Source organism: Camelus ferus, chromosome 16, assembly GCF_009834535.1.
Source record: "Camelus ferus isolate YT-003-E chromosome 16, BCGSAC_Cfer_1.0, whole genome shotgun sequence".
NCBI classification, from domain to species: Eukaryota; Metazoa; Chordata; class Mammalia; order Artiodactyla; family Camelidae; genus Camelus; species Camelus ferus.
This window is the reverse complement of record NC_045711.1, coordinates 8,354,636-8,379,960: the sequence shown is the minus strand read 5'-3', so window position 1 is coordinate 8,379,960 and position 25,325 is coordinate 8,354,636. Positions and strand designations below refer to the sequence as shown.

At 43.8% G+C, this 25,325-nt stretch overlaps 1 long non-coding RNA gene across 1 annotated transcript; it reads right to left on the bottom strand.

Moving 5' to 3' along the window:
• Positions 1-606: 606 nt before the first annotated feature.
• On the bottom strand, positions 607-23,407 carry LOC116669285. The gene is made up of 4 exons (XR_004326644.1): positions 23,296-23,407; positions 17,662-17,736; positions 1,495-1,553; positions 607-946 (listed from the first exon to the last, which is right to left on the bottom strand). It is a non-coding gene; the product is annotated as an uncharacterized LOC116669285 (long non-coding RNA).
• Between the last annotated feature and the right edge of the window lie 1,918 nt (positions 23,408-25,325).

Sequence of the window (25,325 nt, the reverse complement as noted above, 5' to 3'; positions counted from 1 at the left end):
GCAGCCAACGTGACGGCCGGGCGCGGCGGGGCGGGCGGGGTCCGCGAGCGCCGGGCGCCCGCGAGGATTCGCCGGTTCTCCTCCCTGCGGGGCGCTCGGCTCCTAAGTCGGGCGGGCAAATAAGCGGGGCGCGTGGCGTGTCGGTGTCCACCGAATCCCTCCGGTCCTCTGCAGTCCCAGTGTGTTGTGACGGAACTCCCACATTCATGGAAACCAACTTTGTCAAAGGAAACAGTAAAGAACGTGAATGGTTCTTGGAGCCCTGCAGGAATGTTCTGCAGGCTGTATTTCTAATCTCCTGCCCTCTGCACCTCCCCCTAGGAGGATGTTAAGCCAATTTCTCACCTTCCGCAAGAGACTTCAGAGGGGATGGTGGTGCTAATGGGCCTGTGTGTGTGTGTGTGTGTGTGTGTGTGTGCGTGTGCGTGTGCGTGTGTGTGAAGGCAGCCTTGAATCAACTGAGGCCTGAATTTTATGTATTAGGAATAATTGTATTTCTTGCCCCCACGCGTTCTGAGTTTTGACTTGTTGCACAAAGCGCGGGGTCTGTTCGACGGGCTGCGATCCAGTCGAAGAGGCTGACGAGCAAAGCCAGTGGGCTACAACTGCGTGGGCTGTAAATTCTTCGATAGCCATAGAAGTGTGCACAGGTGTTACATAAGACAGAGAAGGAGGGGTGGGTACCCTGAGTCTTGAAGGCTAAGTGGGAGTTAGCTGGCAGAAAAGTAAGGCAGAGGGGGTGGGGAAGTGTTCCAAACAAAGGGAACTACTAATAGTTACGTAATATTTCCCTCACGGAGTTCTTTACTATATTTGTCTTAGCCATATATGTAGTTGGAATGTATATTGTTTCCATTTGTGTTATTCTAAGCTGGTCTTTAATGAACATAGTTGTGCACGATGCTTTTCCTCCTCCACTTTTAAGTAAATCCCAGGAACAGGATGGCTATACAAAAGATAAAAATATTTTGTGACTTTTCATAAAGCTTTGTCAAATTATTCTCCAAGAAAGTTGTAGTACTTTGTACCAAGGTGGTATTTAAATATTTAACATTCTGACAGTAAGTTGCCCATTAATTATTTCAAATCAAGGAAGCCTGATGAAATTGATTCTTGATTACTAGCATGTCATAAGTCATATCACGTGCATTGCTAGTTTCATGACCCATTTTAAACTTCTAATTGAATTCAAGTTTGAAAAATGGAAAATATCAGATCCGTGCATTTCATCCTTACAAGACATCAGGTAGCATGTCCGAGAGGTGGGGGAAGGGAGGACAGGAGTGAGACTCACTAAAGCAGCACAAATCCCTGTCCCTGATTGTTCCTTTCTTACTATGAATCATGAGGAACAGAGAAAGTAGTTCCACACAAGCCAGAACAAGCCAAGAAGTTTCCACACCTCTCTGCTAACGTCAGAACAGCAGCAGACTCAAAGAGGCCCTGCGTTTGACCCAAGGGGCCACTGTACCTTACAGGAGAAAAGCTGGTTACCTGTGTGGGAAGGAATTTCCTGAAACCTGTGTGCTTCCCAGCTTGGTTGGCAACTGTACCTGCAAGGAGAAAACAATACTGTGACACTCAAAAGGACAGTTAGGAGAAAAGTAATTTAGGTGATGTGGACAATGAAAGTAGAACATATCTTCCTTTTTTGCCTGTGTTAAGCTAGATCGTTAAAAGAAAAGAGAAGCGTGGTGCAGTTTTGATTTTGCGGACACATGGCTGTACTTCATACTGTGGTTCTCTCCCTAATATATGTTCTGCACACATTGTATCAGGACCTTATACTTTGAGTGTGGTGGGGGCAGGGGGGTGGCTTACCTCCCCTCAGCTTCAGGGACTGGCTTTGATTGAATTAACAAATTGTTGTCATCCTGTCGCTCTTTTTATCAGGGTTAAAAGGAGTTAATTTAGCTAAAGCTCTCAGAAGGGTGACTGGCACCTGTTAAGGACTCAGTGAACATTTGTTGTTGATACTGTTGTTGGTATTATAAGTGTGCCAATGACTGTTCAATCAGAGGAAGCCTGAACTTGTTTCAGTGGTTACATGATGACATGCTTTCTCCACGGATGGGCATGGAGAAGGAAGTTTAACTACCAATGCCACCTTTCCACCTTTGAGGGGAGCCAACCCAACCACATGCCTGATACACAAGGAGTGGCAGAGGAGGCCGCACCCTGATCAAACTTCACCTGCAGCCTGCACTACCTCTTGACGTATCACTTGTTGGAGCCAAACACATCCCATTTGTTACCTGCAGTTGGGTTTTCTGCTATTTGCCCGCAGAAGCCCCTTAACTCATCCCATGCCTAGGTCCTCACTTTAACTAAAGGGTCAAAGTGATGACATCGCCCTTCCACTCAGATCATATACTTATTAAAGGATGGGATTAACTCTTCCCTCCACGGCAGATGAAGCCTGTGGTCCAGTGTATTCATGCCCTAGGACTTCTGTGACAAAACACCACTTGGGGGTAAGACTGGCAGCTTAAACAACAAATTTGTTTTCTCCCACCTCTGGAGGCCAGAAGTATGCGATCTTGGTGTTGGCAGGGTTGGTTTCTTCTGAGATCTCTAACCTTGGCTGGTAGATGGCCGTCCTCTCCCTGTGTTTTCATGTCATCTTCCCTCAGTGCGTGTCTGTTTCCTGATTTCCTTTCCTCTTCTTATAAGGACACCAGTCATATTAGATTAGTGCCCACTCTAATGACCTCATTTTAACTAAATTACTCTTTGAAAGACCCTGTTTCCAAATACAATCACATTGTGAGGTACGGGAGGGCCAGGACTTAATAATATGAATTTGGCAGGGGTAGCGTGGGGCACAATTCAGCTCGTAACATCCAACTGTTGCAGCAAAGTGTGTTACAGCTCAGTTGTGACAGCAACCTGGATCCTGACAAGAGACCGAACAGTGCTCAGAGGGTTGGAGAACTCAGGTTTATTACGCTGGCAGGCCCAGAGGTGTTAACACTCCAAACTCTGGACCCTGTCTATAGGTTTACACAGGCTTTTATAGGCTGCCAGTCTAGACTTTGCAATATCGTATGCAAATAAGGTGTAACAAAGTGGACCAATCAGGAATGAGCTTTTTAGAACTGGACCAAGGAGTGATAGAAATGGACCAATCAGGAGTGAGCTTAGGGAACCAATAGAATCTTAGGGGTAAGTTCTGCTTTTCTAGAAGCAAGCCGTTTTACAGAAATAAAAAACAAGATAATGCCACTGGGCCAGGGAACTGGATGGCACTGACAGGAAAGTAATGGCCCTGCCTGTGGGTCCTGCTGGTCTTTTCACGGGGCTTTGCACCTCGCAACAAGACATTAATGATATTATTTAATAACAGTCTTTAACTCTTATTCTAGTCTCCTCTCCAAGGCTTTTGTTTAGGGTATGTGTGTGTAGGGGCTGAAGAAGGGAGACAGACTGAGGTTGCAAGAGCGTGCCTCTGAGGGATAAATCCAGAAAAATTGAATGCAGTGAAGCTCAAGCTAAATCTACTCTTAAATATCTGTCCACAAAGAGCAATTCACACCGACAGAAAAGCAAACGTAAAGGTAGCTTTGATTAGTTCACTCTGTGAAGATGGGCAACTTTGCTAAAGAATCTGCTTCACCAAATCTTTTTTTCCCCCCCTCCCTTACCACTTCTTGACTAAATTGTTGATGTTTTACTGAAGAGTGGAATCTCATTTCTGGACCTGGTTGAACAGCTGTTTCTGTGTTCTTTCTAATTTCAGTAAGGCAAGGTTCCAAAAAAAAAAAAAAAAAAAAAAAAAGAGAGAGAGCTTGGTTTGCATTCCTAAGTTAGTCACTGAATTGCATAGTTTGTACAACAGAGAAAAGCTCTGGGACATAGAAGAAGTCACTTCCCCAACTTTGGGCTCAGCTTCTCCAAGCATATATGAAGCATCTGGACCCCAGGATTTCCAATGTTGTTTCCATCCTGTTCATCATATGATTGGATGAGAAGGAAGTATTTTGATTTCTTTGTTGGGCCTTATTAGTAAAAACTGCACTTACTGCTCTCAAAAACTCTTTCCCAGCCCTGCAAGTGGCCATTAAACCCTGCCTGCACCAGGTATTCAGAACAGATCACGAAGGTGCATTTCTTGAGAACAAGGTGATTCAGATCTCCCATCTTTGAACATCTGCCCATGTTTATTTCATTGTACAATTTTTTTCTTACTTTTTTTCCCCAAGAGTGGGGGAAAAGGAAAGGAAGAAGAATTGTTCATAGTGGGAGCCAGCATTTCTAAGGACAATATTTTGTCATTGCTACTCAGTGTCCCATCCCAGGAACGCATGGTCTAGCCCAGGGGTTCTTAACCAGGGATGCGCATCAAAATCATCTGTGACATTTTTTCGGTACACATGCCTGTGACTCCACTTCTTAATATTTTGAACCAGTGATTTTGGAGAAGGGCCTGAATTTGTGGAAAGATCTACAGGTATGCTGCCACACATGACCAGTTCTGAACTGCTGGCTTGATCCAAACCCTTTCCTCTTTCCCATTAAACCATCCCCAGGTCCTTTAGACCCGTGATGCTAAAACACTGTGTATTACAAGTATACTTCACATTAACGGAAATGTATCTGCAATCAAAAGGGACAATTCTTTTTTTTCCAGAGTTACGTATTAGGAGTTTTCATTGGTTGAAAGAAAAAAATCTAAGTAATGAATAAAATTTTACCCAAAATGGCAAAATGCCATTCTAAATGCAGTTAGCGTTTCTGAAACTAGAAATAATGTTTTCCTACGGAGCTCATGTACTCTAAACAACAACAGAAGGGCATTTGCAGTAGATGGAGAGCAATATTTGGTATCAGTGTTCCTTTGTTAAATCACTCAGGCATATTCTGGAATTACAGCACTGAAATAACAAGAGGATTGAACTCGTCAACCCTCCTGGAGGGTTTATGTAAGGAAATCGTATTTGCTTGCTGAACTGTAAATTAAACAGGCTCTAGCCTTCCACTCCTTCAGACTTGCATCTCTGTAGCTGCATGTGGAATGTGTTCTCATTGGCTCCAGTAAAGAGCATCCAAGGAGAGAAAAGGAGGAACCATTACTCAAGACAGAGGAAAACAAAGAACTTCCTGCTTCCCCCAGAAGTCCAGCAGTGGAATAAGCAGATATTTTGGAGTCAAACAGAACTGGTCCGAACCCCAGCTCCCACCACCCCGTGCCACGACTAGTCTATGTATGTAACTCCTTGCTCCTTCACCTGTGGCATTCAGTAGTCTTAGCTGCACAATGGGGAGTCACGCTCATGTGACAGGGTGGCTGTAAGGCTCAGAGTAAAGAGGCTGTATGCAAAGTGCTTGGCACCCAGTAGGCACCCTCAGCCGGTTCCTGGCATCATCATGATTATTTTCTCAGAAAGAAAATTGGTGCAAATAAGCAAGGATATACTTTCTCTCATAATTTCCTCTTAAAGAGAGGAATTCAAAAGGAATGAAAATAAATTTTGAAAGCTCTGATTCGCTTGTTGGTAACCAGGGATGCCAACTCTGAAGTGGCTGCTTCTCTACAGATGAAGCACAAAATGTGTACAAATACTAAGGTATATGTGACATTCTCAAGGGAATGAGAAAAAAAAAAAAAAAAAAACCCTTACACTTCCTTTGAGCTGTGCGTTAGCTGTGAGTTGATAGCTCTGCTTGAAATCTAGTGAAAACTCAAACTCCCTGGAGTTTTGGCACAATCTTTTTCAATATGAGGGAAGTGGATTCAAATAGGATATGCAGTATTTACAAGATTTCAGATTCTTATAGAACCTAAGATTAGTAAGTACAAAGCAGGTGGCTGTATATGGTATCTTAGTTGTTAAGAGAGAAAGGGAGAAGAAAATTGAGCCCTTAAAAAAATTAACCTGTTAAAGTCCTGAATTTGCTTGGCGCAAATTCTTTTAGCAGCCCAAGTGTCCAGGGAAGTGGAAGCAGAAAGGAAGGAACAGGTGTGATGTTAATATCAGACACGTAAAACCAAGGAGAAGTAGAGCTACCACAAAGTATAACTATCGTAAATCTTTTTGCACCAAATAACATAACACAAAAATGTAAAATGTAACTGATGTGGTTGAAGTAACCTAGATAAACACCCTGTAACTAGAGAGTACATATTCTTTTTTTCAAATGTTGAAACATTTATAAAAGTAACTGCATATTGGGACTCAAACACTTGATAAATTATCAGATATGAACATAGTATTAGCAGTGGTTAACGCGAAATGTCGGGTTCAGAGTGACATTTACTTTTTTGTATTCTTTCATATTGTTTGAATACTTTATAACCAACATTTTTAGAAGAAAAAATAAGCTCCTTTTCACTTAAAAATAATACCCAGTAACTACTGGATACTCACTGTGTTGCAGGTATAGGTATTAAGCATGTCTCCTAACACTTCATTTCATCCTCAAAACAGCCCCTGAAGTAGTACGGCAAAGATTGATGGTGTCTCCCTTTCCCATACATGCCTTTTCTCCACTTCTTGTATAACAGTAGAAGTTTTAGGTAGATACGTACCATGCATCTAGAGACTAGATTTCCCAGCCTCCCTTGTTGCTGAGTGACCAACTAATTGGATGTGAGTGGAAGTCATGAGTGTGACCTCTCGTCCTCCTCCCTCTTTTAACCTTTCCTGCTGCTGGAATACAGACCCATTGGATGTGGTGGTGAGCCGTATTCAACCAGTCCAAGGAGGGCCACCCTGTAGGGAATGGGGACTAACAGGAGAGAGAAATCCTGGGTTCCTAATACCATGGAGCCCAGATCAGCCTTGGACTCTTCGCAGTCAGACTGCAGTGAAAGGAAGAAACAAATTTCTGTCTTGTTTAAACCACTGTTAATTTGGCATCTGTTAAAGATGCCAAATCCATATTCTGTTATGATTTTACACTGTCTAGCTTTTGAGAATTGTAACTTTTACATTGTTTTATAACCACAATGATTTAAAAATTCACTTTATGTTTGGTATATTTCAGTGTTCACCAATAATCTTTATATGCCTCAACATCACTCCTGTCATAAATACTTCATTCTAATCATGCTCAGTGGCTCTGATGATACCTTTTCAATCCAAAAGGGATATGAGTGATATATTCCCAGAATTCTTCATATTTGAATGATAATTTTTTTAAATTGAAGTATAGTTGATTTACAATACTGTTTTAGTTTCAGGGGTACAGCATGGTGACTCAGTATTTTTGCAGATTATACTCCATTAAAGGTTATTACAAGATAATGGGTATAATTCCCTGTGCTATACAGTAAATCCTTGTTGCCTATTTTATATGTAGTAGTTTGTATCTGTTAATCCCAAATCCCTAATTTGTCCCTCCCCCTTCCCGCTCGCCTTTGGTAACCCCAAGTTTCTTTTCTATGTCAGAGTCTGTTTCTGTTTTGTATATACATTATTTGTATTATTTTTTAGATTCCACATATATATAATATCATATAGTATTTGTCTTCCTCTGTCTGGCTTATTTTGCTAAGCATAATATTCCCTAGGCCCATCCACATTGCTGCAAATGGCAGTATTTCATTTCTTTTTTATGGCTAAGTTTTATATATATACGTACACACACACAGACACACACACACACACAGACACACAGACACACAGACACACACACACTCACACACACACACACACACACCACATCTTCATAATCCAATTGTCTGTTAATGGACACTTAGGTTGCATCCATGTGTTGGCTGTTATAAATAGTGCTGCTATGAAAATTGGAGTGCATGTATCTTTTCAAATCCGTGTTTTCATTTTTTTTCCTGGATATATACCCAGGAGTGGAATTGCTGGGTCATATGGTAGTTCTATTTTTAGTTTTTAAAGGAACCTCCATGCTGTTTTTCATAGTGGCTGCACCAATTTATATATCTATCAAGAGTGTACAAGTTTTCCCTTTTCTTCACATCCTCTCCAACTTTTATTATTTGTAGACGTTTTTGGTGATAGCCATTCTGACAGGCGTGAGGTGCTATCTCACTGTGGTTTTGATGCACAGTTCTCTAATAATTAGTGATATTGAGCATCTTTTCGTGTTCCTGTTAGCCATCTGTATGTCTTCTTCGGAAAAATGACTTTTCAAGTCTTCTGCTTATTTTTTGATGATTGGTTTGTTTTGTTTTTTTTTGACATTGAGTTGTATGAGCTATTTGTGTATTTGGATAGTAACCCCTTGTGAGTGGTGTAGGTTGTCTTTTCATTTTGCTAATGGTTTCTTTTGCTGTGCAAAATTTTTAAGTTTAATTAGGTCCCATTTGTTTATTTTTGCTTTTATTTCTTTTGCCTTGGGAGACTGATCCAAGATAATATTGCTGCAATTTATGTCCAAAAATGTTTTGACTATGTTCTCTTTTAGGAGTTTAATGGTTTCATGTCTTACATTTAGGTCTTTAAGCCATTTTGAGATTAGAGATTGTTTTTGTATATGTTTTTACCTGTGGTTGTCTGACTTTCCCAGCACCACATGTGGAAAATATTGTCTTTTCTCCACTGTATATTCTTGCCTCCTTTGTTATGGATTACTTGACCATAGGTACATGGGTTTATTTCTGGGCTCTCAATTCTGCTCCATTGATCTTTGTGTCTGTTTTTGTGCCACTGCCACACTGTTTTGATTACTGTGGTTTTACTGGATAGTCGAAAGTCTGGGAGGGTTATACTTCCAACTTTGTTCTGTTTTCTCAGTATTGCTTTGGCAATTCTAAGTCTTTGGGTGATTCCATATAAATTTTAGGATTATTTGTTCTAGTTCTGTGAAAAATGTCCTGAGTATTTTGACAGGAATCACATTAGTTTTGTAGATTGCTTTGGGTATAATAGCCATTTAATAATATTGATTCTTCCAATCCAAGAGCCTGGATATGTGTCCATTTCTTTTAATCACCTTCAGTTTCCTTCATCAGTGTTTTATAGTTTTCTGTGTATAGGTCTTTCACCTCCTTGGTTAATTTTATTCCAGTGGGGAGGTTTTATTTGTTTGTTTGTTTGTTTTTTGCTTGCTTGTTTTGATGGAATTTTAAATTAGATTTTTTTTTTTTACTTTCTCTTTCTGATATTTCATTATCAGTATTTAGAAAAATGCAACAGAATTCTATATAGTAATCTTGCTATCCTGCAACCTTGCTGAATTCATTTATTAGTTCTAATAGTTTTGGGGTGGAGAATGACAATTTGATTGTTTTAGAATTCTTGAGTCACTTCCCTTCCCTCTTCGATCTCTAGAGATGGCTTATTTTTTTTCTATTTGTTATTTTTTTTGTTATCTGTTGGGCTGAGGGAAGGTTTGTGATCAGCCTGAGTATTTCTTCTTTTAAAGTAACCTTACTCTTCTGTGAGGGTACTTGTAGAACTTTAGAGTAACAGCTTCACAAAGATTATGTGATAGCATTGATCAATATTTAATTATTTAAAAAACACTACAAATCCTTCAACGTGTAGCTCTTTGGTTTTATTATTCCATTTTCTTATTATATCATTTAACTTTTCTTTTTATTCTGATATCTTCAGGTACACCAGCTATCTATCTTAACTTACCCATTCAACAAATACTAAATAAATGTTGGCTACCACTCGTATTACTATGTGTTGGGCACTGCTCTAGATGTTAACAGCAGAGCCACGAAGAGGATGGATGCAGTTTCCACTCCATGGAGCATATTTTTTACTGGGAGGAGGCAGGAAATAAGTAAACAAACAGAAAACGAAACAAGATCCTTTCAGATGGAGATACGTTTTAGGAAGAAAAACCAGGATGATGTGACAGCATGACTGCCACGAAGCAGTGGTCCAAGGAAAACTTCAGTGTTTGAGCTGCACCCTTTATGACGTGACGAAGCCATTCATCCTAACATCCTCAGTGCCTCTTTCTTGGTCTCACTTCACATCCAACCCTTCAGAAAATCCCGCTGAGGGCTTTTGAAAGCAGACTTCAAAATATACCCCAAGTCAGATCACTTCTCACCATTTCAGCTACTACTACCCTAGACCAAGCTACCTCTGTTTCTCAGCTGGTCTCTCTGCTTCTCTGCTTATGCATCTGCATGTACCTTCCTCTCACACCCATAACGACTCCTGAACAATCAGTCAGATTGTGCCACTGCCTTGCACATACCCTATGCTGACTCTCACAGAAAGGTTTATTTCTAACCAGAAAGCATTCAAGCATTTATTTCTTCTTTCTCTACCAATAGAACCACCCAGTTTTAGCTAGGCACATTTCTCAACTTCCCTTGCAGCCAATTTTGGCTACGTGACCAAATTCTGGCCAATAGGCTACAAGCAGAATTGTTGTGAACTATTTCTAGATTGTGCTCTTTAAAAGAAAAGAGTTGTCTTTTCCTTCTCCTTCCCCCTGGTTCTGTTGGCTGGCATGGGGACCACGTGGTGGACCTCCTTCCACTATGTAGAAGATAGTAAACTATGGGGGATGGTGGAATAATCAGAACAAATATGGTTCCTGATACTGTAGCGGCCCCCACTTCAGACTGTTACATGAAAGAGAAACTTCTATATTATTGAAACCATTGTTACGGAGGGCTGTGAGCAGAAATGATGTGTGGTACTGCTGATCACCTTACCTTTCCCTGACTTTGCTGTCTGGGATACAAACACCATGACAGCAGAGGAAGCAGCCATCTTGGATTCAGAAATGAAAGCACTGTCTCGAGGATGCACGGACACCTGCTGATCCTGGGCTGCCTACCTATGGAGAGTTATGTGACAGAGAGAGAAACTTCTAACCATTGGAACTGCTATACATTTGGGACCTCTTTGTTGTGGCATCTAACTGGTATATTTCCTTTCATACCTAAACCTGAAGTGGAGTATGCCTATTTCATAGGGAAGCTAACACCTAACCCAGTGTTTGGAAAAAAGTATGTACTAAAAATACATCAGTGCCCTGCCCCACCCGCCCTTTTCACTCAGCATATCATCTTAATGCCTGGAAGCCCTGAGGTCAATGTGATTAAGTTTTAATGGGAAACTAAATACCAATAATTAACGAACATATGTATGTACATATATGAATTAACTGTTGTGCTGTGCACCAGAAATTAACACAACATTGTAAACTAACTATACTTCAATTTAAAAAAAAAATACTGATAATTAAGAAAGGTTGTTCTTAAGGAGGGAACATCACTACATATGTTTGCCAAGAGATGTCTTGCTATATTTTTGACGTTAAAAAAAGGTTCCAATTCTTTGGGAAAGTGAGGCATTATTGACTCCATTACTTGTAACTGTCAGAGATAGCTCTTCCTCCAACCTGAGCTTTCTGTTTTCTCAGAAACCTGAGTTTTCTCACTCTTTTGAGTGCCTGAAGGGATGAATTCATTAGACGTTCAGTGGCAGAAGCCTGATGTGTGAGCACCGTGTTGTGGTACAAGCTCTTTTCTTACACATTTAAGGCCTGTGAATGTCAACCCACTGCCAGGGCATTAATTATACTGGACAACAGTCAGAGCCACGATTAGGAAATAAATCTGTGCAACAGGGAAGAGAGACCTGATCTTGCTCAGCCCCCACGAGCTGCTGCCGACCAACAGAGTTTCTACTAACTACCAAGAATGAGATCGTTGCTTTACACACAGTGTTTCCTTCATTCCTCACAAGAGCCCCCCAAAGTAATCATTATGACCCCCGTTTTATTGATGAGGAAACTGAGGCTTAAGAGTCTCGGCTGTTGGTCCACAGATGCTGAAGGAGGAAGTTAGGAAGCCAGCTTCTCTTGCGTTTGTTAAAAACCCCTGCTCCTCCTATCCCCTCGCCCTGCCCCCCACCCCAGGCTTCTGACATCGTGATGAAAAGGCATGAGCTCTGGATGGGGCCGAGGAACCGGGTTCTTCTGAGCCGGGGAACCCGGGACTCAGGGTCCTCATCTGGAAACGGAGGGGTGCTGGGGTCGAGCTGGATGGTCTGCAAAATTCGCACTCGTACTCTCGCGGGAAGGAGGCTGTACCAGACTCTCGCGGGAAGGAGGATGTAGAACCCGCAGCTGGTGCAGGAGCAACCCCAGGTGCTTCCCAGGCTGCACACCGGGCGGCGTCTCTCCTCCCAGCCCTTCCGGCCACACCCCTCGGGCCGCGCCCCCGCTTCCCCATATGACCCAACAAAGCCCCAGATTCACAGCTTCACTCACTAGGTTTGTGCTGAGCAGCAGCTCGGAGCCTGACCGTGCGCCCAGGTCACACTGATCCGTGAGAGACATACTATCTCTGGCCTCGGAGAACTTACACTTTAGGAGGGGCACAGGCCATACTCAAATTAACAAAACAGTTACACATTTTTAAAAGTATTTAGAAAGAAACAAATAAGACTTTGAGAAAAAGAGTAGCTCGACTTTAGAGAGGGCAGCTGCGGGGGTCCAGACCTGGGAAGGTGAAGTTTTGACTGAGCAGTCCAGGCTGAGAAGGAAGTAGGGTTCTGGAAAGTGGCAGGAAAGAGCTCCAGGCAGCCGGAATAGCCTGTGCAAAGGCCCTGAGGCTGGAAAGAACTTAACAAGTTTGAGGAATTGAGGTTTGAATAAGTGAGGCTGGGAATATTATCAGGGGCTAGAGTCTGCAGGGCAGGGCTGAGAGCTGTGTAAGGAACTTAGATACTAGCTGAAATGCAGCAGAAAGCCAGAGAAGGGTTTTAAATAATTGGGAAGAAAAGTGATCCAACACTCCCACCTTTTTTTTTTTTTTAATTATTTTATCTTGGGGAGGGTGGTGGTGCGGAGGGAGGTAGAGGAGGTACCTGGTGGGGAGAGAGGTAGAGGAGGTACCGGGGATTGAACCGAGGACCTCGTGCGTGCTGAGCACGTGTTCTAGATCTTGAGCTATACCCTCCCCTCAACATTCCCACCTTTTTAAATTCTTGTGCCTTTTGGGGGTAAATTTTATTGAAGTACAAGGTAAGTTCAGACAAGTCCACATATTGTAAGTGCTCAGCTCAATTAAATTTTAACAATGCGAAGATCTCTAACCAGCCCCCAGATCAAGAAACAAAACATTACGCAAGCCCAGAATCTCCCCTCATGTCCCATTCCATTCACTTATCCACCCTTTTCTCCTACTGAAGCTGGCCCCTCATGGCTTATGAGTGGTGAGGATCCAATTTTCAGAAATTTATGAACTGGTTGTTAAACATAGCTACTATCGAAAAAATTGTATGTAAACTTCTAATTAAATAAAGTATATCAAAAGCCAAGGTAAGAAATCCTAAAAAATGCAAATTAATGTAAAGTGACAGAAAGCAGATCAGTGTAGCCTAGAGATAGGGGAGGGCAGGGCAGGAAGAGGGAGGGGATGCAAGGGGCACCAGGAAATTTTGGGGGTGGTGGACGTGTTTATTATCTTGATTGTAGTGATGGTTTTGTGGGTGTATACAGATATCAGAACTTAGGGGGGGTGTAGCTCAGTGGTAGAGCACATGCTTAGCAGGCATGAGGTTCTGGGTTCAATACCCAGTACCTCCACATAAATAAACAGATAAATAGATAGATGAATAAATACATAAATCTAATTACCCCCCTGCCAAAAATTTAAAAGAAAAAGAAAAAAGTCAGTGCTCCTCAAATCACAATCAAATAAATAAATCAAGATGAATCAAACTATCTACCTTGATTTAAAAAAACAACTTAGATTGTGTACTTAATCATATGTAGTTTGCCGTAGGTCAATTATACTTCAGTAGAACTGTCAAAAAGAAAAAGAAAGTTGCTTGGAACATAGCTCAGAAAACATTTACTGATACACTGAATAAATATGGACAGACTAGGAGGATCTGAGACCTGTGGAAATCAAGAGGGTAGTTGGACATTTGAAGTTATTTTAATTCTGTATCTCAGAGGACATTTATTAGCTGTTGGGGCTTTCAAATTTGCATGTGAATGAGGTGATGAACAGATTATTTGGCACTTACAGGGAATGGTAATAAATATTAGAAATTCACCACTTCCAAAGCATTCTCTACATTTTGTTATGATTTATGCTCTTGAGAGTATTTACATCTATCTGTCTAGTGGAAATCCCGCATAACATTGTGCTACGGCACAGCTTTTCCCAACTCCATGTTAAGTGACATCACGTTAGCAGTTTGAAATTGGTCAAGATAGGAGTATTTGCACCAGGGAAATCAGCATGACTTTGTTTTCCTGAGAGCCAAGTGTTAAATATTTATCAGTCCCCTACCCATCCCTCCCAGAGTGATGGCTACATTACTGGATTCTAGATCCACAGAAACTTTAGCCATGGTGCATACTCTTGGTTCTTAACTTTTTGGTTCCATTCATACTGTATTTGTGAGACTCATCCATGTCATTACATAGAGTGGATTCGCTGCGGGAAGAATGAAAAGCAGGGGTATTGGGATGGGAGAGGTAGACACCAGTGAGTGAACAGGTGTTTTTTGGCCAGATTTTGCCAAAGCAGAGGCAGAGCTTCAGGGTGGACTCCCATGTGACTGGCCCTGATCCCAACGTCAAGGACGTCACAGCTTCTGGAAAGCTTCTAGGACCCAGATCTACTGTGGAGTAGAAGGGATTGAAGGCTGTATAAAAGGTAAAATGTGTTTTGTCTAAAAAGGGGGCACCAGCCAAAGGATTTGTAACTGATAGTTGGAGGCTTAGGTGTACAGGAAATGAACACAAGGTAAAAGAGACGGGGCCCTTGTAGACAAGACAGATTGCAACCATGAAATTAAGACACCCATAATTTTGCTGAAAAAGCAGATATTATTGTGGAGCCTTGGTTTCAGACTTCTTTGGTTTGAAACAGGTGGGGGAATGTGACTAACACACAGGAAGAGAAAGAGGAGGAATCTTATCTCGATGGTAAAAACCAAGCTGATAAGGGGGGAGAAAACCAGGATAAGGATTATAGGGAGGAAGGCTTGACCCCTCCCCCCAAGTTTAATCTACAAAACCCTGAATGAGTTGAAAGAAGAGGAAATGCTTCCATTCGTTGGTGTGTTTGTTCTTGGATTCATGCATTTAATGTCTACGTTTCCAGCAGTAGGCTCAGCACATTTGGTGAAGAGGCAGTGTCTGAGCCTAGAACTTTGCTTTTAGAGCCAAAATCTTATTTTGGTGGCTGGAAAAGGAAAGACCAAGCATTCAAGAGAGAGAGGAAGAAAGAGAAGAGGGGAGAGGGGAGGGGGAAGGGAGGGGAGGGAGCCACGTGGAGCAGAGGAAGGAAGCCAGTCCTTCTGCTTTTCCTTGCCCTCCCTCTCTTCCATCATAACAACGCGGGAAGGAAGATGTGCTCTGCCCAGGGTAGGGAGCATTTTCGCTTTTATTTCTTATTTTTCAGCTTACTATCCTAGTAGAAAACTGTCTAGAGATCGTGAAAACTAGTGTAAAGGTAAGCTCTCAAACTGATCCAGGACCAAGGGCAGCGTTTTTACAGTATAACCCCAGAACCCCATAAATCAGAATAACCCTCTCCAGGGGGCTGAATTTGGTCCCACCAAGAAGCTAAGTCCAAGTCCTAACCCTCAGGACCAGTGAATGTGGCCTTCTTTGGAAATAGCATCGTTACAGACAAAATTAAGTTAAGGATCTCCAGATGAAATCCTCCTGTACTTAGGTTGGGTTCTAAATCCAATGGCTGGTATCCTTATAAGAGAGAGAAGAGGGATGTTGGACACGCATCAGAGGCAAAGGCCATGTGGCGGAGAAGGTGGAGACAGAAGTGATGCCATCACAAGCCACGGAATGCCTGGAGCCCTCAGAAGCTGGAAGAGATGAGGAAGGATTCTCCCACAGTGCCTTTGGAGGGACCCTGGTTCTGACACCTTCCATTTTGGCCTCCAGAACTGTGAGACAAAAATTCCTTTTGCTTTCAGACACCAAGCTTGTGGGAATTTGTTAGGGTAGCCCAAGGGAACTGCGAACCATGACACAAAGGCAGCTACTTCGACCTCACCGCAGACCACTGAAGAAAGGAATAGTAATAAATGCAGAAATCTCTGATTTGCCTGTTGGTAACCAGGGATGCCAGTGCTGAAGTGGCTGCTTCTCTATGGATGAAGCACAAAATGTGTACAAATACTAAGGTATATCTGATGTTCTCAGGGGAATGAAAAGAAGCCCTTATGCTTCCTTTGAGCTGCGCGTCAGCTGTGAGTTGATAGCTCCACTTGAAATCTAGTGAAAACCCAAGCTCTGTGGAGTTTTGGCATAATCTTTTTCAATACAAGGGAAGCGGATTCAAATAGGATATGCAGTATTTACAAGATCTCAGATTCTTATAGAACCTAAGTTTAGTAAGTACAAAGCAGGTAGCTATAAACAGTACCTTAGTTGTTAAGAGGGAAGGGGAGAAGAAATTGAGCCCTTAAAAAAAATTAACCCCAGACTGCTGAACAAGAACCCCCAGCAGCAGGTCCAGGGACCTGCATTCTAACCAGCGCCTCTAAACGTTGGTCTATAAAACTTGACAGCTGCTGGTGAAGAACAACGGAGCGTGGCTTCTGTCTTTTGGGACTGAAATGACCTAATATTGTAAGATTTTTTTTTTTAATGAGAGAGGAACTCCCATAGGCTGCCTGCCATTTTCTTAGCTGAGAACCCAGGGCTATGAGGCAGAGGTAGGAGATACCCAGATTACTAATCATTGGAGACTTGAAATTACTTAAGCACTGACTGTGGAGGAACTGGGGCCACAAGCTGGAGACCTGGTGGCCGGTCTCACTGGACAGGAAACCCTTCTGATGCCGTGTGCGCAGAGACTAGTGAGGAAGGCGTGCTGAACAGTCAAGGGTTGGTCTCAGCGGGTGAGCAGTAACCAAGTCAGAGAGGTAGTGGAGAGTCTGGGAAGCACTGATAACAAACACGACTGACACTCAGACTTGGATCAGAGCTGACGGGTAGAGGTGGAAGGACCAGCCACCGAACTCTGTAAATGAGTTCATTTTTCATGGTTTCAAAAGTGGGCAAGTAGGAATAGCTGAAATGTGAGAATTAGGGGAAAAAGTGCTGGGCAAACTGATCAGTACGTTCGGATGACCCCGGCAGAGGACTCTAAATGTTGGTGTTGCCCCCATGAAATCTGTATATTTATGCCTTCACAGTTACTGAGCATCTCCTATGTGGTGGGTACCGTGCCAGGTATGGTGATGGATACTAAGAGGAAGGGACCACACCCTTGCAGAGAAGAGGGGGAGATGGACATGTAAGCAAGCGTTTCAGGACCACAAAACAGGACTAGCTCTTTCCGGGGGCGTCAGGAAGGCTTCAGCCAGGAGTGACAGCTGAGGTGAACCCTGAAGGTCGAGACAGGCGTTCATCAGATGAGGAAAGGAGGTGAGCAGGAGGTGTGAAAGCATGACAACGTGTTTATTGAGCTTACGCTTCGTGTCAGGCTCTAGTCTAAGTTCTGCATGTGTTATGGATGCATTTGCTTCTTGCCTGTGAGGTTGGTACAAGTGCTGTTGGGCAAACTAAAGCACCAGGAAGCTAAGAGCTTTGTCCCCAAATCATCCAACTGACAGACAGTGGAACCCAGATGTGAGCTCCAAGGTCTTGTTCCAGAGCTGTCCCCGACTAAGCACTGCATGCTGCCCCCTGCTGGTGGGGTTGGGGTACAGGTGAAGGGCAGGAGGATATGGGGCAGGAACCAGAATGAATCTGGAGGTGGGTACTCACCTGGGATGGGGCGTCTTCTGCACGATAAGAAGCTTGGGTTTCATTCTTCGGGGAGCATAGATGCACTGACGGCTCCTAAGTAAAGCAAAACAAAACCCAGTTGGACTTTTGACAGCTAACTTTGGTGGAGGACTATTTTGGGGTGGGAGTGAAAAGGGAACGTGCACAGACAGGAGCGAATAAGGAGGTTCCCCTTTAAGGAAGAGCTGAAGCAAGTCTTAACCAAGGCAGTGGCACTGAGGAGAGAAAGGAGAAGGTACCTCTGGAAGACAGACAGAATCTGCCTTTGATTTTAAATACTGCATTTAGTTCTCAAAAAGTCCAACTGGGGGATGAGGCAGAAAGAAGGCTCAGCTCTGTAGCTTCTAACTTGGTGACTGGGCAAAGTGGTGCCAGTGAGGGAGGGAAATACAAAAAGGGGAGAACTGGTTTACTTAGGAGCAGAAGGAAAGAGCAGTGTAACTCAGACTATTGGGCAAAGAGAACCCCGTTCTCAGGTATCTGGAACTTAGGGAGGATGGTGGCATCTAAGCTTACTTGCTTGATTTAGAAAATTATGCTAGCCAGGCCACATTTATATTTTCTAGTTTCTTTATATTATGAGGGTTTGACATCTTTAAAAACCTTTCTGGCTGGAGGGTAGACTGCCCCTCTTGAGGCTAGGCAATTCTTAGAGACAGCAGAGGACTCGGCTGGGAGCATGCCTTTGATGTACAAACTCGCCAGCCCAGAGCCCTACGCCCCCTGTCTGGCCCATACATCCCAGGAGGCGATAGTCCTCAGCCTCAGTGAATGACAGAGCCAGGCACCAGGCCACTAGGGGCCACACCCCTATAGCCCGGAGCCCCCTGAAATGATTAAACTAGCCAATTCTAGACTGCTTACCCTTCCCTGCCGTGCTTTCCCTGGGGAAACTCCAGTTAAGGTCATGGCCTCAAATCCCCCCTCACTCCTGCCCCCTCTGCCTCCTGACCAGTGCTGGTGCTTCCCCAGGTGGCCCTGCGTGGGGAGCCAGGCCTCCCATTTCTAGGACCTGCAGGTTTAATGAACTTGTTTTTCTACGCCTCTCCTTGTCTCCTCTTGTAGCCAACACCTGACGGATCACCTAGGAGAAGACAAAACCCAGGCAAATCCACCAACTCTGTTGCCCAAGGAACCTTTCCGTGGCCACGGACTGTGCTGTTAACCTTGAGCGGAGAGATGAAAGAATCTGGTGACCTCATTGCAAACCCATCCCTCCTCATGGTAAAACAGTGCTAGGTAGACACCGGATATAATCCTCATGGGTGGGAGGTATTTTATTAGACTGTCAATTTTAGTTTTGATAAAATGCTTAAAGCTCCAAAGGGTTTAACTTTCATGCGCCCATTATTTGGCATCTAGTTAGCGCTCACGTTGAGTGAAAGTTGAACCCAGCGCTGGGAAACAAGAAGGCTGCTCTCTGACGGAGGAACTGCTGAGAAACAAAACCTGGAGCACGAGGCTGAAGCAACCCAGCACGCTTGTCTATAAACGTGTGGCGAGGAGGCCTGGGAGCCGCCAAAGGCCAGGCGAGGCCCTTTGAGAGCGGAGGGCCGTGTCAGGGAGTGGCGTTCGTGCTCAGATGGGCAAGGGCTTCTCAGCTTCGGCACTACTGACATCCTTGAGCCAGATCATTCCTCGTGGGGCTGTCCTGTGCAGTGTAGGGTTTTAGCAGCATCCCTGGCCCCTGCTCACAGGATGCCGGAAGCAGCCCCACCTCCCACCCTGAGTTGAGAGGAGCAGAAATATCTCCAGACATTGCCCCATGTGCCAAGGGGAGGGGGCAAAATCCTCCCTGTTTGAGAACCACTGAGAGAGACTCAGCTTGGGCTCCAGCTTCTGCTGCTTATTCGCTGGGTGACCTCAGCATGTTATTCAGCCTCTCAGAGGGCCGATATCCTTATGCCTAAAATAAAGAACGCAGTGGGCATCTGTGATTTTTGTCTCTCAAGAGTCCCCTCCTCTTGGGAACTGCTCGTCCTTCCACTCCAGCCATTTGGTCCCAGTTGGGGTGGTCACATTCTTAACCATCTACAGCTCACTGCTGATTAATCCCAGAATGGATGCCCATGACCTAAGCTAGGCCCACGTTGGCCCCGCTCTCTGTTTTTCGTTTTGTTTGTTTTTAAACTAAAAGCAAGAAAGAGTTAATCCCTCTCTGGGGAGGACAGCCAAAGATGTGAAAATCCTGCATGACTGGACGTCACGTAGTACACGGATGAGGCCAGTTTGCAGAGAGAGAGAAACAAGAGTCAATGGAAAGGTGAAGAGAAAGCTTCCCAAACTGGCCACATCTGCCTCAGCCAGTGTGACTTTGGCTTATGACACAACCAAGAATTTTCCCCAATAGAAAAATGTTCGTGCCTGGCTCATAGGGTTGTTTCAAAGACAGACTGTGATGATGCGAAGTTTTTAGCACAGAGCCTGGCCCGGTCGGTGCTTTACAAATAGTAGTTGTCATGGTTCAGATCATCAGTGTCATTCTTCTCGTAAGCTCTGCATTCCAGAAACTGATCAGCCTGTAGTTCCGACTGTGCTAGTCCGTGCCTGTCACCCTGTACCTGGCATGCCTCCCCCATTCCCCACCTCCATAATCTACTCCTATTCTATCTACAAAACCTTCCCAAGGCCCCTCTGTGAAGACTTGCTCAGCCCTTCAGGCAGAGGCAGTCACTTCCCTCTTCACACTCCTTTCTCCTCTCTCAGTTGTACAGATCACACTGACGTAGGTAGCTGCGCAAGTGGCTGTCTCCCCACCTGACTGCAAGGAACCCCGTACTTCTCTCCTGTGCTTTAATCCTCAGCACCCAGCATGGAGCTTGGCCCAGGGGAGCTTTCCATCATGGAGAAGAGGACCTGCGGAAGCAGGAAGGCAGACCTGCAGAAAGCACCTCAAGTCTTAATCAGTCTTAATGTTCCCTGCTCTGTGTGAAGACCAGCCTGGGAGATGTAACGAGTAGGAACAAGGTGAGTCTAGACTGTGTCTGTCAGTATGGGAAGACCTAACCCCACCCTGGGCTTTTTCCACTTTCTCTAGCCCTGGCTCTGAGCCCCTGTGATGGAAATGCCCATGTCCACCCAGGTACTCAGTGGGAAAGAAAGAAGTCCCAGCAAGAATTTTGCGCCCGGCTGGCACTGCCTGGTGTCATCAAGGCCATGCAGCTCACTTGCCATGCTCTGACTCCACGCTCAGCAAGAACGCTCCCATGCACAGGGTCCCTGCAGGGCAGGGAACGTGCTGTCCAGCTGACACAAACTTTTAAGTATTGCTTCAAGTTCAACATACCTGGCATGCCCGGAGCTCCTTTCTAAAGGAGAGCCATGCCAAGTTCATCTGGTTGCACATGGTTTGTGCCACGTGTCTGAGTTAAACCAGCTGCCTTGGCCTCTAGTAACTGAATCGATTATCAATGTCCCTAAAAGACACCCACTTATAGTCTGGCCAGTCGGTCTGGCCAATCACTAATGAGATGGCTCATGTGAAACTCTGCCTGGTTTCAAAACTCCATATAGAATGGTGACGATGGCTCCGGATCAACCTTTGTCTTGGGGTGAAGACACAGTGAACAGAGGGAGGTCAGTCCTACATCCCTGTGTGACGAGAGGCCACATTCCTGTTGTCTCCAGGTCTGCGGGATGCAGTGGTCAGAGGAGTACTTGGTCCATGAGAGCATCGTGCCCTTAGCACAGTTTGGTGGTCTTCCTCTCTGCCTGTTTAGCCTAATAATAAACTCTCATCTCCTCAGGGCACCTGGCCTTCACTTTTCCATGCACCTAAAAGAGCCTAACACGCAGCTTGGAAATTATATTTCAGAGTGTGGTTAATGCTCATTGATTTTGCTAAGCCTGATCGACCCTGGATCCTGAGTGAACTGAAGATTAGACTCCAAGTCATGGCCATTCCTTGCCTCTGTAGCTCAGCCAGCCCTGACTTCAGTTATATTTATTAGACTTGAAAAAATTTTCATGTGCTAATTAACCCACACATTTCTATTCCTCACCCCTTAGTAAGATACAGGAAATGAACATCCCTTCCTTACTCTGGCTGAAGGGCCATTTGGAATCTGCTGTGTGTGATTCTTCTATTGAACTTCAAACTTGCGTGTCTTTTGGAGCCTGGGAGCAGTCAAAGGTGGCTGCCCTGGTGAGAGGAAGGAACAGGTGAGAAGGAAAAAGGACACGTGTGTTTGGATGAAAAGGAGCATCTAATTTCATGGAATAAATAAACAGATATGCAGGCTCACAAGTGGGAACATCTCTGCAAAGGAACAGAGAAACCAGAACATGCAAAAATGCCCCAATTAACAAGCTCTCACATTTGTCTAGTCCTTTAACAATTTACCAAGCACCTCTGCGTGTGTTACCTCATTTAGTCCTCCAGGCAACTCTGGGAGCTGGGAAACAGAGGCTTTAGTTTACATTTTACACAAAAGAGATCGGAGAGGTTATCCAAGGTCACAGGGCAGAGGCAGAATTTGAACCAGTTGGAAGCCCAGTGAGTTTCCTGGATGGATGCCTGTCATTCATTTACTGTGTGGAGGTTAAGATCACAAGCTTCAGAGTCAACCAGAGCTGTTTTCAACTCGCAGTTTCTCTGCATGTTAGCTAGCCATAGAACCATGGCAAGTCACTAATTTCTCTGGGCCTCACTGTCCTCATCTGTAAAATGGGGATAATAATGTCTCGTACCCAGGCTGTTGTTGCAAATAAAAAATGAGATAATACATTAAAAGTATTTAACGCTGCATCAGAACACAGTTAAGCACACAAGAAAAGTGACTTTTCCTCCTTCGTGTTGTTGTTATTATTACTTTAGTAGGAGCAATAATAGGTACCCAGGTACGTCTCACTCCAAGCCCTTGCTTATTCTAATGCACACACTGCATTTTTTTTCCTCTCCCTTGGCCACATATATCTTTTCTTTCCTTCTCTTCAACACAGTTTTTCTTCCCTTTCCTTCCCATCACACATACAGAACGCCTCTGACTTTCAGTAAACACACACATCCCTGGCTTACTACCTTGTATGCCTGTCTGTCTGTCTTAGTCTTTCCCACTCATTCCTTTTCTAGAATTCCCTTTTTCCTACCCCCATGCCTGATTTCCACGTGTACAAATACACCACAGGACCCAGAGCTGGGGTCAGAAAGCCCAGCCGTGGTCCTTAACACACCCGAGTCATCCTTTGGAGAGAGCTTAGCTTCCCAACACGAACTGTATTGTTTTGGGTTTGCATGTCCCTGCATCAAGTGAACAGATCTGAGGATCTCCAGTAGCTAAGCTAATTAAATACAATTTTCGGTTTATGGTGTTTTAGCTGAGTTAGAGGTTTCGAGATGGAGAGGAGGGCAAGTTGGGTTGGGAGTATCCAGCTGACGTCCCATGTGATGCCTTTCACTTTTGAATTAACTCCCTGGATAAAGTGCCGTTTCCTGCAACAAGATAAACAGGTTCATCTAGAGGCCTGGCTCGCTGGCATGCAAAGCCTTTCATAACCACAGCACTTGCCTCCCTCCACCCCAGGCTCCCAGGCCAGGTCGGGGACAGTGGCTGGCATTGTGCGCTCAACACGGTTTCACATCCAGTGGGAACGTGAAACACTGATGCTCCTTACCTTGCAGAGACATCCCTGCAGACCTGCAGGGCCCCGGGCCAGAATGGCGGCCTCACATCTGCTCTCACTGGGTTGCCAAAGACTTCCTGAGCCCACCTCACTCTTCAAACTCCTGAAATGACAGGACAGGTGGGAGCCACTGGCTGGGCAGAAGGCTGATTTCCAAAGCTTCAGCGTAGAGTAGGGCTGTGCTGGCATCTTTTAAGAAGTTGATTCTGAAAAACCTTTCTTCTGTGGTCATCTCTATTTTTAGAACAGTTCTATACCCTGGGAGCCTCGCTATCCTTCCCTCCTTGTAGAGACAACTGAAGAGTTTGTCACTGACTCGTCAAATATTCTTGCAGTATTTATTTATTTGGATTTATGCAACAGTGGTTTAGTTTTGACTGTCTCCCCACCCCCCCGCCAAGCACATGCAGTTTAGGACAGGAGCACTGAAAATATCCATAGTTGTAACCAAAACTATTCAATAGACTTGATCACTTGCTCATATACATAAAAAGCAAGTTGGCCATTACCTCTGCCTCTAGGCTCCTATTTAAGTTAATATGGACAATTTTGTGGAAAGTCTTGCAACAAACCAAATGAGACACTGAAAATGAGCCATACATTTTAGCCGTGAACTTTGATGAACTTTGTTCTGTTGCTTGATATGGATCATAGCCCAGGAAACTTAGAAATAGCATTATTCTGTCCTTGGAAATAAAGCACCCACTTTCCCTTGGAGTCAAATGTTTTGGTCACCCACAAATATGCAGTCAAATAATTTTCAGTCAATGCACCAATGCAATTCAAGGGGGAAATGAAAGTGTTTTCAACAGTTGCTGCTAGAACAGTCAGATATTCCCATGAGAAAAACAAAAACAAAAACAAACCTCAACTCCTATCTCAATGTTGTACACAAAAAAATAATTTGAGATGGCTCATAGACCTAAAAAGGAAAAGTTTAAACTATAAAAGTTTTAGAGAAAAACATCTCCAAGACTTAGGTTCCTTAGTTCACAGAAAGTAATAACCATGAAACAAATTTTTGATAAATTAAACTTCATCAAATTAAAAAACTTTTTCTCAAAGAAAGACAACGTTAGGAAAACTAATAGGCAAGCCACAGATTGGAAGAAAACATAACACGGATATTTGTCAAAGGACCTGTATCCAAAATATGTAAAGAACTCCTAAAATTCAATAATAAAAAGGACAACCCTATTTTAAAATGGGCAAGGGACTTGAACAGATACTTTGCAAAAAATGATATACAAATGACTAGTAAGCACATGAAAAAGTGCTCAACATCATTTGTCATCAGGAGAATTCAAATTAAAAGCATGATGAGATATCAATATCCACCCACTTTAATGGCTAAAATACTTAACAACTGACACCACCAAATGTTGGTGAGAACCCAGAGCAACCAGAATTCTCAACAGCTGCTAGAAATGTAGACTAATTCACCTGCTTCAGGAAACTGGCAGTTTCTCATAAAGTAAAACATATCTCTCAGTGCCACCAATTCCACTCCTATCTGTTTACCCAAGAGAAATGAAAACACATTCACAAATTGTCTGTCAGTTTCCTTTCTCCATGCCTTTACCCATGTCATTCCTTTCTGGAATTCCCTTTTTCCACCCCCATCCCCGATTTCCACGTGTACAGATACTAGGCATCCTTAATGTCCTGATTTGAGGAAGCTTGCTGGTTCCTTCTCCTAATCCTCCAAACCTCTTCTGTGGTCTTTTCTGTTTCTCCTAGAATGCTGCATTAGTTACATACATAGGTCTTATCCCCAGCGCGTCTGTAAGCTCCCATCCGACCCGAGCCCTCTGGGTCTGATTTACCTTTGCACCACACTCAGAGCTTTACACAAGTTGTTTTGACCTACTGTTGAATGAATGACTGAGTGGACATATATCCAGCCAATGACATGCTGGACTTATGGTTGGAAGATCTTGGTCCAAGTGCTGGCTCTGCTCAACGATGTTGGATAAATTCTCTGGTCTTATTTGCCTTTATTTGAAGATAAGATAACAGAA